Source organism: Peromyscus eremicus, chromosome 14 (genome assembly GCF_949786415.1).
Source record: "Peromyscus eremicus chromosome 14, PerEre_H2_v1, whole genome shotgun sequence".
NCBI classification, from domain to species: domain Eukaryota; kingdom Metazoa; phylum Chordata; class Mammalia; order Rodentia; family Cricetidae; genus Peromyscus; species Peromyscus eremicus.
In genome coordinates this window covers 57110767-57122455 of record NC_081430.1, presented here as the reverse complement: position 1 = coordinate 57122455, position 11689 = coordinate 57110767, and the positions used below count along the sequence as shown (strand labels likewise).

Here is an 11689-nt window from a genome sequence, read left to right as displayed (position 1 = left end):
TTGCTAGGCATTATTTGCTTGTCTATGATTATAAAGTTACTTCTGAACTCTCAATGGAAAGTTGGTTCAGAGCTACATGGAATTAAGCTGCACACCCTCCCTTGAGATTTTCCAGAGGCTGGTAGTCAAAGATGGGTAAGTCCTTTTTACCACCTTTCAATCTAAGACAGGGCATGAATGATGGAATTCATATGCCAAAGACAGATAAGAATGGATGGTTGAAAATGACAATCTAAAACAGACACATCCACCTGAGGAGTCTGGGGGACCTTCAAAAAAAATAAAACAGGGGGAATCATGGGAGCCCACAGGGACTCCACCACAGGGCTTGATTTCATCTTGACTAAGGTCCGAGAGTTCAGGCTTGTTTTTGCTCCTTAAGTTAAAATAACAGGTTGATTGGCCAAAAGCGTGGTTACTAGATGTTTTGAGAATTAAGGCAGTGTTTACACTTGTTTGTTCCTTAAACCATGGTAAGGAAGTCTTTTGACCCCCTTGCTATGGGTATAAATAGGCTATGAGAAATAAATTCAGAGCTGCAGCAGTATTCACTGAGAGCCCTCCTTATTCTATCTTCTGTCTCTTGTCTTTTCCTTTTTTAATCCTCACTTCCCTATTCAGGTACTGTTTGACAGGTCAGCTGCTCCTGAAAGATAAAGAAATTATAAAATAAGAGTATATTATTGAATCTACTTTAATCCAAAACATCTGTTTTTTTCTTTTTTAATTATTATTAAGAGATTTTCTATTCATTTTACATACCAACCACAGATTCCCCTGTCCTCCCTCCTCCCAACCCCCAGCCTTCCCATCCAACCCACCTGCCATTTCCCACCACCTCCAAGGCAAGGTCATGCATAGGGAGTCAGCAGAGCCTGGTACATTCAGTTGAGGCAGGTCCAAGCCACTCCTCCCTGCACCAAGGCTGCACAAAATGTCCCACCATAGGCAATGGGCTCTAAAAAACCAGCTCATGAACCAGGGATGGGTTCTGATCCCACTGCCTACATGGGGGACCCTAAACAGTTCAAGCTAAACAACTGTCTCGCCTATCCAGAGGGTTTAGTCCAGTACCATGGGGGGTCCTCAGCTATTGGTCCACAGTTCATGTGTTTCTGCTAGTTTGACTGGCCGTCTCTGTACATTTTCCCATCATGATCTCAATGTCCCTTGTTCATAGAATTCCTCCTCTCTCTCATTGTTTGGACGCCTGGATCTTGGCCTGGCCCCCGGCCATGGATCTCTGTATCTGCTTCCATCAGTCATTGGATGCGGGCTCTATGATGACACTTAGGGTATTCAGCCATCTGATCACCAGAGTAGGCCAGTTCAGGTACCCTCTTGACTATTGCCAGTAGTCTAAGGTGGGGTCATCCTTGTGGATTCCTGGGAAATTCCCTAACACTCTGTTTCTCCCTATTCCTATGATGTCTTCATTTATCATGGTATCTCTTTCCTTGCTCTCCTACTCTGTCCCTGTTCCAGCTTGAACCTCCCGATCCCCTTTGTTCTCACCCCCTATCCCTTGCCCTCCGTTTTCCCCCTTCACCCCCATTTTGCTCATGTAGAGGGCATCTATTTCTCCTTTGCTGGGTGATCCATGCGTCCTTCCTAGGGTCCTCCCTGCTAGCTAGCCTTTCTGGAGTTGTGGGTTGCAGTCTGGTTATCCTTTGCTTTACATCTAGTATCCACTTATGAGTGACTATATACCATGTTTGTCCTTCTGAGTCTGGGTTACCTCACTCAGGATGATATTTTCTAGTTCCATCCATCTGCCTGCAAATTTCATGATGTCATTGTTTTTCTCTGCTGAGTAGTACTCCATTGTATATATGAACCACATTTTCTTAATTCATTCTTCAGTTGAGGGGCATCTAGGTTGTTTCCAGGTTCTAGCTATTATGAATAATGCTGCTATGAACATAGTGTCCTTGTGGTATGATTGAGCATTCCTTGGGTATATGCCCAAGAGTGGTATAGCTGGATCTTGAGGAAGATTGATTCCCAATTTTCTGAGAAACCGCCATACTGATTTCCAAAGTGGCTATACAAGTTTGCACTCCCACCAACAGTACAGGAGTGTTCCCCCTGCTCCACATCCTCTCCAACATAAACTGTCCTTGGTGTTTTTTATCTCAGCCATCCTGACAGGTGTAAGATGGTATATCAGAGTCATTTTGATTTGCATTTCTCTGATGATATTTCTCTGATTTCTTTCTCAGCCCAATTATCATTTATACATAGGAGGGCTACTGATTTTTTGAGTTAATCTTGTATCCTGCCACATTACTGAAGGGGTTTATCAGCTGTAGGAGTTCCCTGCACTGATACCATCTGGTCCTGGGCTTTTTTTTTGGTTGGGAGACTTTTAATGACTGTTTCTACTTCCTTGGGGGTTATTGGTACCTATCCTGAAAATTGTCCATTTCTTTCAGATTTTCCAATTTTGTGGAGTACAGGTTTTTGAAGTATGACCTGATGATTTCCTCATTGTATGTTGTTATGTCTCCCTTTTCATTTCTGATTTTGTTAATTTGGATGCTCTCTCTCTCTGCCTTTTGGTTAGTTTGGATAAGGGCTTATCTATCTTGTTGATTTTTTTTCAAAGAACCAATTCTTTGTTTCATTGATTCTTTATATTGTTCTCTTTTTTCTTTTTTCATTGATTTCAGCCCTCAATTTGATTATTTCCTGTCATCTATTCCTATGAGTAAGTTTGCTTCTTTTTGTTCTAGAGCTTTCAGGTGTGCTGTTAAGTCACTATTGTGAGATTTCTCCACCTTCTTTTTGTGGGCATTTAGTGCTATGAATTTTCCTCTTAGCACTGCTTTCATAGTGTCCCATAAATTTTGTATATTATACTTTCATTTTCATTGAATTCTAGGAAGTCTTTATTTCTTTCTTTATTTCTTCCTTGACCCATTGGTCATTATTCAGTTTCCATGAGTTTGTAGGCTTTCTGTAATGTGTGTTGTTGAAATCTAACTTTAAGCCATGATGGTTCAATAAAATACAGAAGATTATTCCAATTTTTTTTATCTGTTGAGATTTGCTTTGTGACCAAGCATGTGGTCGATTTTAGAGAAGGTTCCATGGGGTGCTGAGAAGAAGGTATGTTCTTTTGTGTTAGGGTGGAATGTTCTGTAGATATCTTTTAAGTCCATTTAAATCATAACATCTGTTAGGTCCCTTATTTTTCTGTTAAGTTTCAGTTTGGCAGATCTATCCAGTGGTGAGAGTGGGGTGTTGAAATCTTCCACTCCTAGTGTGTGGGGTTTGATGTGCAATTTAAGCTTTAGTAATGTTTCTTTTACATATGTGGGTGCCCTTGTATTTGGAGCAAAAATGTTCAGAATTGAGACTTCATCTTGGTGAGTTTTCCCTGTGATAAATATGTAATGTCCTTCCCGATTTCTTCTGATTGATTTTAGTTTGAAGTCTATTTTGTTAGATATTAGAATAGCTACCTACACCAGCTTGCTTCTTACATCTATTTGATTGGAAAGTCTTTTCCTAGCCTTTTACTCTGAGGTAGTGTCTGTCTTTGAAGTTGAGGTGTGTTTCTTGTATGCAGCAGAAGGATGGATCCTGTTTTCATATTCATTCTGTTAGCCTGTGTCTTTTTATAGGCCAATTGAGACCATTGATATTAATGGATGTTAATGACCAGTGATTATTAATTCTTGTTATTTTTGGTGGTAGTGTTGTATGTTTCTCTTCTTTGGTATTTGTTGGTGTGGGATTATCTATTACCTGTGTTTTCATGGGTGTATCTAACTTCCTTAGGTTGGATTTTTCCTTCTAGTGCTTTCTGTAGGGCTGGATTTGTGGATAGGTATTCTTTAAATCTTGTTTTATCATGGGATATTTTATTTACTCCATCTATGGTGATTGAGAGTTTTGCTGGATATAAGAATCTGGGTTGACATCCATGGTTTCTTAGTGTCTGCAAAACATCTGCCCAGGACCTTCTTACTTTCAGAGTCTCCATTGAGAAGTCAGGTGTTATTCTGATGGGTCTGCCTTTATATGTTACTGGGCCTTTTTCCTTTGCAGCTCTTAATATTTTTCTTTATTCTGTATGTTTAGTGGTTTGATTACATGTAGCAAGGGGACTTTTATTTGGATCCAGTCTATTTGGTGTTCTGTAAGCTTCTTGTATCTTCATAGGCATTTCCTTCTTTAGGTTGGGAAAATTTTCTTCTAAGATTTTGTTGAATATATTTTCTGTGGCTTTGAGTTGGTATTCTTCTCCTTCTTCTATCACTATTATTCTTAGTTTTGGTCTTTTCATGGTGTCCCAAATTTCCTAGATGTTTTGTGTTATGACTTTTTTGGCTTTGGTGTTTTCTTTGACTGATGAATCTATTTCTTCTATTGTATCTTCAATGCCAGAGATTCTCTCTTCTGTCTCTCATGTTCTTTTGGTTGTGCTTGCATCTGTAGTTCCTGTTTGTTTACTTAGATTTTCCATACCTAGCATTCCCTCAGTTTGTGTCTTCTTTATTGCCTTGATTTCTGTTTTCAATATTGGACTGTTTTCCTTCACCTGTTTAATTGCTTTTTCTTGGCTTTCTTTTTTTTTTTTTTTTTTTTTTTTTTCGAGACAGGGTTTCTCTGTGTAGCTTTGCACCTTTTCCTGGAACTCACTTGGTAGCCCAGGCTGGCCTCGAACTCACAGAGATCTGCCTGGCTCTGCCTCCCGAGTGCTGGGATTAAATGCATGCGCCACCACTGCCCACCTTTCTTGGCTTTCTTTAAGGGGTTTATTGATTTTTTCCATTTTTTGTCTTTTCCTCAATTTCTTTTTTGATTTCTTCAATTTTTTTCTTTGTCTTTTCTTCAATTTCTTTAAGGGAATTTTTCATTTCCTCATCAAAGGCCTCTATCATCTTCTTAAAGTCATTTTTAAGGTTGATTACTTCTGTTTCTTCTGAGTTGTGATGTTCAGGTCTTGCTGATGTAAAACCACTAGGTTCTGAGAGAGCCATATTTGTCTTTATGTTGTTGACTGTATTTTTGCACTGGCGTCTACTCAGCTCTTCCTCCACTCAGTGCAAGTGGTGTCTGTGTCTGAGGGAGCCTCTCTTAGTCCAATTGATACTCTTGGTCCAATAGGAGCTCTTGGTCTAATTAGGGCTCTTGGTCCAATCTGTGTTGATGGACTCTATTTCTCAGGGAGCAGCTCTATATTTTAGTAGGGATTATGGGTCTATTTAAATTGCTTTTCTGATGTTGATTTAACATTGGTAGGTCATACATATTAAGAAATTTGTCCATTTCTTTTCCAGTTTGGTGGAGTATAGATTTTAAATTATGTCCTTATGATTCTCTGAATTTCCTTGGAATCTGTTGTTATGTCCCCCCTTGGTCTCCAATTGTATTATTTTGCATCTTTTTTCTCTATCTTTAATTTGCCAATCTCATTGATTTTCTCAAAGAACCAACTTGCTGTTTCATTGATTCTTGGTATTAATTTTTGTTTCTATTTTATTGATTTCTTTTTTGGGGGTTCAGTGAACTTTATTGATGGTGTTCAAGAGAGTAGGGCTCCCTAAGCCCCTCCTGTTATTCTGGGAGTCTGGGATGGAAACTGTGAGGGAGATGTTCAGTGTCAGGGGCTGAGATGGGACAGGAATGTCTCAGCAGCTGAGGGTCTCTCTCTTATTGTCCTTGCTGGGGTGGGTAGTCCAGGGCAGGCTTCTTACTCCTTGGAGGCCATGTAGGCCATGAGGTCCACCACCTTGTTGCTGTAGCCATTTTCATTGTCATACTAGAAAATAAGCTTCACAAAGTTGTCATTGAGAGCAATGCCAGCCCCAGCATCGAAGGTGGAAGAGTAGGGGTCTCTGTTAAAGTTGCAGGAGACAACCTGGTCCTCAGTGTAGCCCAGGATGCCCGTTAGTGGGCCCTCTGATGCCTGCTTCACCACCTTCTTGGTGTCATCATACTTGGCAGGTTTCTGCAGATGTCACATCAAATCCACGACAGACACATTGGGGGTAGGAACAAGGAAGGCCATGCCCGTGAGCTTCCCGTTCGGCCTGGGATGACCTTGCCCACAGCCTTGGCAGCACTGGTGGATACAGAGATGATGTTCTGGCCATCATGCCACAGCTTCCCAGAGGGGCCATCCACAGTCTTCTGGGTGGCAGTGATGGTGTGGACTGTGGTCATGAGTCCTTCCACAATGTCAAAGTTGTCATGGATGACCTTGGCCAGGGGGGCTAAGCAGTTGGTGGTGCAGGAAGCATTGTTGACAATCTTGAGTGAATTGTCTTACTTCTCATGGTTCACATCCATCACAAACATGGCGGCATCAGCAGAAGGGGCGGAGATGATGACCCTTTGGGCCCCACCCTTCAAGTGAGCCCCAGCCTTCTCTATGGTGGTGAAGACATGAGTGGACTCCACCATATACTTGGCACCAGCCTCACCCCACTTGATGTTGGTGGGATTCCACTCCTGGAAGATGGTGATAGCCTTCCCGTTGATGACAAACTTGCCATTCTCAGCCTTGACTGTACCGTTGAACTTGCCATGGGTAGAGTCATACTGGAACAAGTAGACCATGTAGTTGAGGTCAATGAAGGGATCATTGACGGCAACAATTTCAACTTTGCCAGACTGGAAAGCAGCCCTGGTAACCAGGAGTCCAATTCGGCCAAATCTGTTCACTCCGACCTTCACCATTGTGTCTCAGGAACGAAGCTGGCACTGCACAAAAAGATGCAGCTGTCTCCAACAGGGAGAAGCAGAGAGACTTGATTTCTTTTTAATTTAAACGGTTTTTTTTCATTTTACATACCAATCAGTTTGCTCTCCTTCCCCTCCTCCCACTCCCTCGACCTCCTCTTACCCTCTACCCACTCCTCAGAGAGGCTAAGGCCTCCCATGGGGAGTCAACAAAGCCTAGCATATCAAGTTGAGGCAGGACCAATCCCCTCTCCCCTGCATCAAGGCTGAGCAAGGTATTTCTCCATAGGAAATGGGCTTCAGAAAGCCAGTTCATGCACTAGGAATAAATCCTGGTCCCACTGCCAGGGGTCCCACAAACTGCCCAAGTCACATAGCTGTCACTCATATTCAGAGGGCCTAGTTTAGTCCCATGCAGGTTCTCCAGCTGTCAGTCCAGAGTCAGTGAGCTCCCACTAGCTTGGGTAAGCTGTCTCTGTGGGTTCCCAATCATGATCTTGACTCCTACTCCCTTGCTCATATAATCTTGCCTCCCTCACTTCGACTAGACTCCAGGAGCTTGGCCTAGTACTTAGCTGTGGATCTTTGCATCTGCTTCCATCAATTACTGGATGAAGGTTATATCATGGTAATTATGTTAGTTCTCAATCTGATTATAAGGGAAGGCCAGTTCAGGTACTCTCTCCACTATTGCTTAAAGTCTTAGCTGGGGTCATCCTTGTGGATTCCTGGGAATTTCCCTAGCACCATGTTTCTCCCTAACCTTAGAATGGCTCCCTCTATCAAGATATCTCTTTCCTTGCTCTCCCTCTGTCCCTCCCCAAGTCAACCATCTTGTTCCTTCATGTTCTCATCCCCATCCCCTCCCTTGCCTCCCACCTCCCCCCAAGCTCCCAGTTTACCCAGGAGATCTTATCTCTTTCCCTTTCTTAGAGTAATCCATGCATGTCCCTCTTAGGGTCCTCCTTGTTACCTAGCTTCTCTAGAGTTATAGATTTAGTATCCTGGTTATCCTTTGTTTTATGTCTAATGTCCACTTATAAGTGAGTACATACCATGTTTGTCTTTCTGGGTCTTGATTGCCTCACTCAGGGTGTTTTTTTCTTTCCTAGTTCCATCCATTTGCCTACAAATTTTATGATGTCATTGTTTTTTTTTTAATCACTAGTAATACTTCATTCTGTAAATGTACCACATTTTCTTTCTTCGTTCTTAAGTTCAGGAGCATCTAGGTTATTTCCAGTTCTGGCTATTACAAATAATGCTGCTATGAACATAGTTGAATGCATGTCCTTGTGGTATGATTGTGCATCCTTTGGGTATATGCCCAAGAGTGGTATTGCTGGGTCTTGAGGTGGGTTGAGAATTTTCAGAGAAACCACCATACTGATTTTCAAAGTAGCTGTACAAGTTTGCACTCCCAACAGCAGTGGAGGAGTGTTCCCCTTACTCCACATCCTCTCCAACATAAGCTGTCTTCAGTGTTTTTGATCTTAGCTATTCTGAGTAGTGTAAGATTAAGTATCTCAGAGTCATTTTGATTTGCATCTCTCTGATGGCTAAGGATGTTGAGCAATTCCTTAAATGTCTTTTGGCCATTTGAGATTCTTGTGTTGAGAATTCTGTTTAGATATGTACCTCATTTCTTAACTGGATTATTTGATATTTTGAGGTTTAGTTTCTTGAGCTCTTTGTATATTTTGGAGATCAGCCCTCTGTCATATATGGGGTTGGTGATGATCTTTTCCCATTCTGTAGGCTGCCATTTTGTCCTATTGATGTTGTCCTTTGCCTTATAAAAGCTTCTCAGTTTCCAGAGGTCCCATTTATTAATTGTTGCTCCCAGTGTCTGTACTACTGCTGTTATATGTAGGAAGTGGTCTCCTGTGCCAATGTGTTCAAGGCTACTTCCCACTTTCTCTTCTATCAGGTTCAGTGTAACTGGATTTATAATGAGGTCTTTGATCCACTTGGACTTGAGTTTAGTGTATGGCAATAGATATGGATATATTTCCATTCTTCTACATGTCGACATCCAATTATGCCAGCATCATTTGCTGAAGATGCTTTCTTGTTTTTATCATACAATTTTGGCTTCTTTGTGAAAAATGAATTGTGTTTTTTGTATGCAGCAGAAGGATGGATCTTGTTTTCTTACCCATTCTGTTAGCCTGTGTCTTTTTATAGGTGAATTGAGTCCATTGATATTAAGAGATATTAATGACCAGTAATTGTTAATTTCTATTTTTTTTATTTTGGTGGTGATTGTGTGTGTGTGTGTGTGTGTGTGTGTGTGTGTGTGTGTGTGTGTGTGTGTGTTTCTCTTCTTTGGAATTTGCTGTGGTAAGATTATCTATTGTCTGTGTTTCCATGGGTGCATCTAACTTCCTTGGATTGGAGTTTTCCTTCTAAGTATTTTCTGTAGGACTAGATTTGTGGTTAGGTATTGTTGAAATCTGGTTTTGTCATGGAATATCTTGTTTTCTCCATCTATGGTGATTGAAAGTTTTGCTGGTATAGTAGTCTGGGCTGGTATCCATGGTCTCTTAGTTTCTACAAAACATCTGTCCAGGACCTTCTGGCTTTCAGAGTCTCCACTGAGAAATTGGGTATAATTCTGATAGGTCTGCCTTCATATGTTACTTGGCCTTTTCCTTTTACAGTTCTTAATATTCTTTCATTATTCTGTATGTTTAGTATTTTGATTATTATGCAGCAAGGGAACTTTTTTTGGTCTAGTCTATTTGGTGTTCTGTAAGCTTCTTGAATCTTCTTAGGCATGTCCTTTAGGTTGGGATTTTTTTCTTCTAAGATTTTGTTGAATATATTTCTGTGCCTTTTAGCTGGAATTCTTCTCCTTCTTCTATCCCTGTTATTTTTAGGTTTGGTCTCTTCATGGTGTCCCAGATTTCCTAGATGTTTTATGTTAAGAATTTGTTGGATTTCACATTTCTTTAACTAATGAATCTATTTCCTTTATCATATCTTCAATGCCTGAGATTCTCTTTTCAATCTCTTGTATTCTGTTGGTTATGCTTGCATCTGTAGTTTCTGTTCCTTTGCCCAGGTTTTCTATTTCTAGAATTCCCTTGGTTTGTATTTTCTTAATTGCATCTATTTCAATTTTCAAGTCTTGAACTGTTTCTTCACCCATTTCATTGCCTTTTCTTGGCTTTTTTAAAAGAAATTTATTGATTTCTTCCAATTTTTGTTTGTCTTTTCCTCCATTTCTATAAGGAAAATTTTCATTTCCTCTTTAAGGGCCTCCATCATCTGATAAAGTTATTTTTAAAGTCATTTTCTTCTGCATTATCTGTGTTGACATGTTCATGTTTTGCTGTTGTAGAACCACTAGGTTCTGGTGATGCCATATTGTTCTTTATGTTGTTGAATGTATCTTACACTGCATCTACCCATGTGGCTTTGAGGTAATTACAGGTACAGGTGTTGATTCTTCCTCCAATTGGTGCAGATAGCACCTGTGCCTCTGAGGGCTTCTGATGCTGCTGTGAATGATGGTGGAACAGCCTGGCCACAGGAGACTTGCCAGCAGACTTGCTCCTGGGGCTGCGATTGGTGGGGCTGTTTTATTGATTTCAATGCTGAGTTTGATTATTTCTTGCCATCTACTATAGCATGAATCTTAAAAGGTCTTATTAATAAAACAAACCCGGAGCCAAGTATTGGAGTGAACACTGGAAGAAGATCAAAGAGACAGAACAAGCCACAGCTAACCTCACCTGGCCAACTTCTCAGCTGGTCTTGTTTCCTCAGAAGCTTCTGTGTCCTCATCCCAATGGCTCTCAGCTGAACTGTGATGCTCAAAACCTAAAAGCTTAACCAGCCAAATGCTTCTAGTTTCTGGCCCTCATGCTTTATATACCTTTCTGCTTTCAGCCATCACTCCCTGGGATTAAAGACTCGATTTCTGGGATTAAAGGCGTGAGTCACCATGGTGCCAATTCTTTTTGTTGTTGTTGTTATAGAGCTTTCAGATGTGCCATTAGGTTTCAAATATGAGATCTCTTCAATTTTTTTTATGTAGGCACTTAGTGCTATGAACTTGCCCCTTAGAACTGCCTTCATTGTGTTTCACAGGTTTGAGTATGTTATGTTTTCATTTTCATTCAATTCTAAAAAGTTCTTTATTTCCTTCTTAATTTCAGTCTTGATCCATTTTTCATTTAATAGTAAGTTGTTCAGTTTACATCAGTTTGTAAACTTCCTGTTGTTACTGATATTCAGTTTTAATCCATAGTGTTCAGATAGGATGCAGGATGTTATTTCATTTTTCTCATATTTGTTAAGGCTTGCTGTGTGTCTGAGTATGGGGTCAATTTTGGATAAAGTTCCATGAGCTGATGAAAAGAAGGTATTTTTTGTGTTAGGGTAAAATGTTCCATAAATATTTGCTAGGTCCATTTGATTTATGATGTTATTTTACTCCAGCATTTCTCTGTTTAGTTTTTGTCTTGATAACCTGTCTATTGGTGAGAGTGGGTTATTGAACTCTCCTAATATTACTGTGTAAGGTTCAACATGTATTTTTTTAACTGTAGTTGCGTTTCTTTTATGAATTTGGATGCCCTTGTGTTTGGTGTATAAATGTTTAAATTGTAATATCCTCTTGGTGGACTTTTCCTTTGATGAGTACATAGTATCCTTCCCTATCACATAATTAGTTTTGGTTAGAAGCCTGTCAGATATTAAAATGTCTGCACCTGCTTGCTTCTTAGATCCATTTTCTTGTAATATCTTTTTCCATCCTTTTACCCTAAGATGATGTCTATCCTTAATGTTAAGGTGTGTTTCTTGAAAGCAGCAGAAAGATGGATACTGTTTTCAAGGCCAGTCTGTGTCTTTTTGTTGAAGAATTGAAGGCATTAATGTTGAAAGTAATAAATGATCAATGCTTGTTGATTCTTATTATTTTGCTGTTATGATATGGATTCCACCCCCTACTTTGATTTGCTGGTCTAGAATTATTTATTAC

General features: G+C 40.2%; 1 pseudogene; it reads right to left on the bottom strand.

Moving 5' to 3' along the window:
- Window positions 1-5704: 5704 nt before the first annotated feature.
- Window positions 5705-6693, bottom strand: LOC131924036 (glyceraldehyde-3-phosphate dehydrogenase-like; annotated as a pseudogene).
- Window positions 6694-11689: the final 4996 nt, after the last annotated feature.